Below are 6123 nucleotides of genomic sequence, written 5' to 3' on the forward strand. Positions count from 1 at the left end.
TAAAGAGAAGAGAAACAGAAAAAAGACAAGATGAGGTGAGATGAATACAGAGAAGGTAAAAGAGAAAGATGGTGAGAGAGTGAGACAGAAATGTGAGACAGTGAGGCGAGAGGAACAAGGACAAGGGCAGCAGAGATAAAGAGAGTGAGGAAACAGACAAATTCAGGAGCGAGTGAGTGATGGAGGGAGAAAGATAAATGGAAAGAAACAGAGATAAAGAAATCCACTTTAATATAAATACTGAATATATAAGGCCATTACACACCTATCAGCCACAACATTACAACCACCTGCCTGGTCTTACGTAGGTCTCCCTCGTGTCTCTGGAACAGCACTGACCCGTGGAGGCGTAGACTCCTGAAGGTGTCCTGTGGACATTAGCAGTAACTCCTAAGGTGTGGATTACAAGCCTCTGTGGATCAGGCATGCTCCTCCAGCTCATCCCACAGACTCCAGACCGGACTAAGATCTGAGGGATCTGGAGCCGAGTCGACACCTGGAACTCGGTTCTGTTCCTCACGGTTCCTGGACAGAGCTTGCGGTGTGGCGCTGAGAGTGGACACTGCAGTAAGGGACGGTGGGCTCGGTCCGCAGGTTTTGGGAAGGGGGTCCAGGTCCAAACATCATCCACAGAACTCCAGACGCCTTCTTGCACTGCTCCAAGACCCCGTCTGCACTCACCGCTCGTCCTTCCTCTGTCCACTTTGGGTCAGTCCTGACCACTGCACACCGGGAACTCCCCACAGACCCGAGACCCCGGTGTTTATCGGTGTTGTGAACACGGAGCGGTGTGCAGCAGCAGCGACCAGGCCGAACGCGCCTCGGTGCCGAGAGGTCAGCGTGTGGCTGGACGGTGGTTTGCTGTGGCTGTGTGAGAGGAAGCTGCAGATCCGTGTTTGTTTGTGTGTTCCACTTACTCTGCGGAACATCTGAATAATTCCGGCTCTGCTTCCGAGTGGTTTTTTTTTTATTGTCCGTGTTTACAGTAGATTATTTACCGCTCGGCTGCGGCCTTCTCAGGGGATTTTCCTCATAAACTGCGGCGGGGCGAGGAAGAGGCAGCAGACGGATCTGACCACAGAGTCTGACTCACGCTCGCGTGTGTGTGTGTGTGTGTGTGTGTGTGAATGGTAAAGCGATCAGTTGGTTTCATGGGAAAAACAGTGAGATGATTCACAGTGAAGAATCAGAGCGTCACACACTGCTCTGTAAACAGATTTCTAGTGAATAATAATATAAATAAAACGTATTAATACTGAATTAAGAGATTTAGTAAAGAATTAAAGAGTTTACAACTCTCCAGAGCTTCAGGCAGCTGTCCAATCAGAGCCAGACTGAGTCCAAAACACAGTCTGAGTCAAGGCCGAGTCTGAATCTGAGTCTGAGGATGTTTCCACACACTGTGTTTGATCTGGGTCTTCAGACTGCGGTTCTGACCCAAAGAGACTGGACCCAGGTGGGGGATGGAAAGAAATAAAAACTAGGGACTAGTTCACGCTCAATAAATATTATGCAAATGAGCTCAAAATCGAAGTAGGCGGAGCTTATGGGCTGATGAGGGTGATTTGTAGGCTCTGACCCGAGGAATCGGGAGAAAAAAGAAATTCGTCTCTACGTCACACGAGATCAGAGATACAGACCTCAGTGTGTTTCACTTCGCTATAGCGCCACCATCAGGCTGCTGCAGCAGGAGCGTTTACTGCCTGTTGATCAAGTATGAAGTCTGTAGGGCTGACGGTTTGGGATGTACACTGCGTTTCATCAGAGAAAAAGAAGAAGGAAAAACAACAAAAACAACAGGGCTCCAAGACCTTCGGCGCATGGAGCGCAAATAAATCTCAGTTCTGTGTGATTTAAGGTTCAGAGTTGTTCACGAGAGAATGAAATATACAAGCCCCCTCTCCTATCTCTCTAACACACACACACACACACCGTCCTGGGTTCTGTGTTGTGTTATTTTATTAAACAAGAATAAAAAAATAAAATCCCAGTGTGTTACTTGGGCTCTGTCCCAAACCGCACTCTACACAGGGAGTAACAACCACTGCATCATCATCAGAAGGGCACTCAGTAGTGTCGAAGGTAAAGTGCTGTCGGTGTGGTTTGGGACAGAACATTAAACCCACCAGACCCTTTGTTTATCAAACACCGGCAGCCCATTTCTGTCCAACTTGACGTCCATGTACAAACCCACACAGGGTTCTGGCCTTGTACGTCACTTTTATGTTAGGTGTATTTCATCCGTCGCCCACTAGGGGGCGGTGTGAGAGAGTTTTAGGGTGTTTTTAAAGGGTCGAGGGAGAAGGTGGGTGTGTTAACAAGCACATCTCTGTAAAACGTCACTAAAACTCTTCCAGAGCGTTCAACACGGGTTTGGAGCGAGCAGATCAGGACGTGGTCCTCTCACTGATGTCAAACTCACGTGAGAACTCTGTAACACAGCTGAGGGCAGGAGTGGAGCGTTTGTCTGAGCGTTGGAGACCCCCTCCACAGTGACCCCTAGTGGCTGAATCCCTGTGTCACTATCAAACTAACTCAATAGACGAAGGCAGTGAAGACCTCGTCCTGGGTCTGATGTTCCTCTGGTGAGTGTGTGAAGACTTCGTCCTGGGTCTGATGTTCCTCTGGTGAGTGTGTGAAGACCTCGTCCTGGGTCTGATGTTCCGCTGGTGAGTGTGTGAAGACCTTGTCCTGGGTCTGATGTTCCTCTGGTGAGTGTGTGAAGACCTGCTCTGTCCTGGGTCTGATGTTCCTCTGGTGAGTGTGTGAAGACCTGCTCTGTCCTGGGTCTGATGTTCCTCTGGTGAGTGTGTGAAGACTTCGTCCTGGGTCTGATGTTCCTCTGGTGAGTGTGTGAAGACCTTGTCCTGGGTCTGATGTTCCGCTGGTGAGTGTGTGAAGACCTTGTCCTGGGTCTGATGTTCCTCTGGTGAGTGTGTGAAGACCTGCTCTGTCCTGGGTCTGATGTTCCTCTGGTGAGTGTGTGAAGACCTGCTCTGTCCTGGGTCTGATGTTCCTCTGGTGAGTGTGTGAAGACCTGCTCTGTCCTGGGTCTGATGTTCCTCTGGTGAGTGTGAGAAGACCTCGTCCTGGGTCTGATGTTCCTCGGGTGAGTGTGTGAAGACCTGCTCTGTCCTGGGTCTGATGTTCCTCTGGTGAGTGTGTGAAGACCTGCTCTGTCCTGGGTCTGATTTTCCTCTGGTGAGTGTGAGAAGACCTCGTCCTGGGTCTGATGTTCCTCTGGTGAGTGTGAGAAGACCTTGTCCTGGGTCTGATGTTCCTCTGGTGAGTGTGAGAAGACCTCGTCCTGGGTCTGATGTTCCTCTGGTGAGTGTGAGAAGACCTCGTCCTGGGTCTGATGTTCCTCTGGTGAGTGTGAGAAGACCTCGTCCTGGGTCTGATGTTCCTCTGGTGAGTGTGTGAAGACCTGTTCTGTCCTGGGTCTGCTGTTCCTCTGGTGAGTGTGTGAAGACCTGCTCTGTCCTGGGTCTGATGTTCCTCTGGTGAGTGTGTGAAGACCTGCTCTGTCCTGGGTCTGATGTTCCTCTGGTGAGTGTGAGAAGACCTCGTCCTGGGTCTGATGTTCCTCTGGTGAGTGTGTGAAGACCTGTTCTGTCCTGGGTCTGCTGTTCCTCTGGTGAGTGTGTGAAGACCTGCTCTGTCCTGGGTCTGATGTTCCTCTGGTGAGTGTGTGAAGACCTGCTCTGTCCTGGGTCTGATGTTCCTCTGGTGAGTGTGTGAAGACCTGCTCTGTCCTGGGTCTGATGTTCCTCTGGTGAGTGTGTGAAGACCTGCTCTGTCCTGGGTCTGATGTTCCTCTGGTGAGTGTGTGAAGACCTGCTCTGTCCTGGGTCTGATGTTCCTCTGGTGAGTGTGTGAAGACCTGCTCTGTACTGGGTCTGATGTTCCTCTGGTGAGTGTGAGAAGACCTGCTCTGTCCTGGGTCTGATGTTCCTCTGGTGAGTGTGTGAAGACCTGCTCTGTCCTGGGTCTGATGTTCCTCTGGTGAGTGTGTGAAGACCTGCTCTGTCCTGGGTGGCAGCGCTGTGCCGTATCATTAAAGAATGCAGTGATAGAGACACTGGGATGTTTGCGTGTGATGACATTGTGCAGTTACACAGAATATGGCGCATGTTCAAGTGAGTCATTTGGGCACAGCAGCCGTTTGGTGGAAAGTGTCTCTGTGGTGGAAGAGTTTGTTCCAATAAAGAGGAAGAGGAGAGAGTTTGGATACAAAAGATGTACAAAAAAGAGTCATATGTAAGAAGTCTGTAAAAACCAAACTGATCTGAGTCTCCGCCTCCGGCCGAAGCGTCCAGGTGAATACGAGGAAAGTCAAAAATGCAGCGAGGAGAACTCAGTGTTGGCTCTAACCCAAAGCAGAGAGACCACACTGACTCTAGACTATCGTCTGTTATGTATTTGTTTATTTACTGTTTTCAGGGTAATTTTCACTTAATTGTTTCTCTTTTCTGTTTTCTGCACGCACTACATTCTCTGTGCTTTAGTTCTGTGGTCGATTTATTGATTCCAATATTTTACACAAAATCAGAATCTTACTTATAACTTACCACTGTTTACAAAACAAACAGACGTTTAAAGACTTTATTTGGATGTTTCCATGGATTACATTTTTACTTAAGTATAATTCAAGCGTTTATTTAGATGCAAAATTATCTTCTTTAAATGAATAAACACTGTTTGTCAAATCGCGGAGAATATCGCTGTCGCAAAAACACCCTGAAATATTGCGATATTATTTTCGGGCCACATCGCCGACCCCTAACGGGTGGGTTCCTGTGTTGTGCTCAGTGATTCCAGGTGGGACCCACTGTGACCCTGATCAGGATTAAACGCTTACAGAGGATTAATATTATAATCCCATCGGTGTGTGTCGGCCTGTAATACGTCACCTGTTAAATCCCAGTGTGGGTTATGGTTTATATAATCAACACACATTTACCCTGAGATGCTTGGGGGGAGTCTGGGGGATGGTGGGGAATGGGGAGGGTCCTACCTCCAGAGAAGGAGTCCTGTTTGACTCTCTAGGGCTCCTGGCCTTGGACGGCTGAGGCATCACCTGGATTTGAACCTGCCGATGATCTCCCGATGATGGGGTCAACGTGAAGAGAGACATTGTGCTCGACTGTGCCAGGGCTGAGACGCTGCCTCTGTTCAGCTGTGGAGGAGGTCCTCTCAGGAGAGGCTGAAGTTGCCTGGAACAGAGAGGAATGTCGCTGTCTGCTGGAACATATGAGGAAACAAGATATGATTTTGTTCTGGAATCATACATCAGTGGGAATCGGTTTCTCAGGTCCAAGGACTTCATTCTGCACTTCATTTAAGTTCAGTAATAAAACAAATATTTTAAGTTTTAAATGCTAACTAACGCTGCATGTTCACATTAAAGTGTGGATCTGGAGTCCACCAACACACACACTGTGAAACAAGACCCCAGTCAGTTTACTGTGCGCTGCCTGAGTCTGAAACACGGGATAAAACGAGACGTTCTGATTCTGCTCTGCTTCTGACGTCAAGTGCAGAGACTTTAGAATGGCCCCGCCCCCTCGTCTGAGTCTGTCCAATCACAGCGCTGGACCCGTGTTTATGTGAGAGCACAAAGACGAGGTTAAACTCAGCAAAACAGAGCACTGAGCACTGAGTAAAAACGGAGAAGAAAGAGAACAGAGTGAAAACGGCTAAAAACCAGAGCTTCTGCTCCTCGCTCCTCACTGCTGTGCGCTCGGGGTCGGGGTGAACAGCGAGCGGCTCATTATCATTTAAAGGAACAGGTGCTGAAAGCGGGCGTTCTGAACAGGGGCTGTTTACACAGGGGGAGAACACTGCTGTGGGGGTCGGGGTGAACAGCGAGCGGTTTTGAAAAAAACATCTAATCATCAACACCAGCATCTGACCTCACAGTGGTTTTTGTGTGGGCTGGATGCCATCCAATCCTCACATCAATGTTCCAGTTGAAATCTTCCTGAGAAACGCTGGATGTTCTGAGGACATCCCACTGACCACAGGTCACTCAGTCAGTGTTTCACTCTCAGTAACTGGACTCTTACTGGAGGATGGTACAGTTCTGTTCTGAAGATGGTTCCTTTTGAGGATTCCACTCAA

The sequence above is a fragment of the Hoplias malabaricus genome, chromosome 9 (assembly GCF_029633855.1).
Source record: "Hoplias malabaricus isolate fHopMal1 chromosome 9, fHopMal1.hap1, whole genome shotgun sequence".
NCBI lineage: Eukaryota > Metazoa > Chordata > Actinopteri > Characiformes > Erythrinidae > Hoplias > Hoplias malabaricus.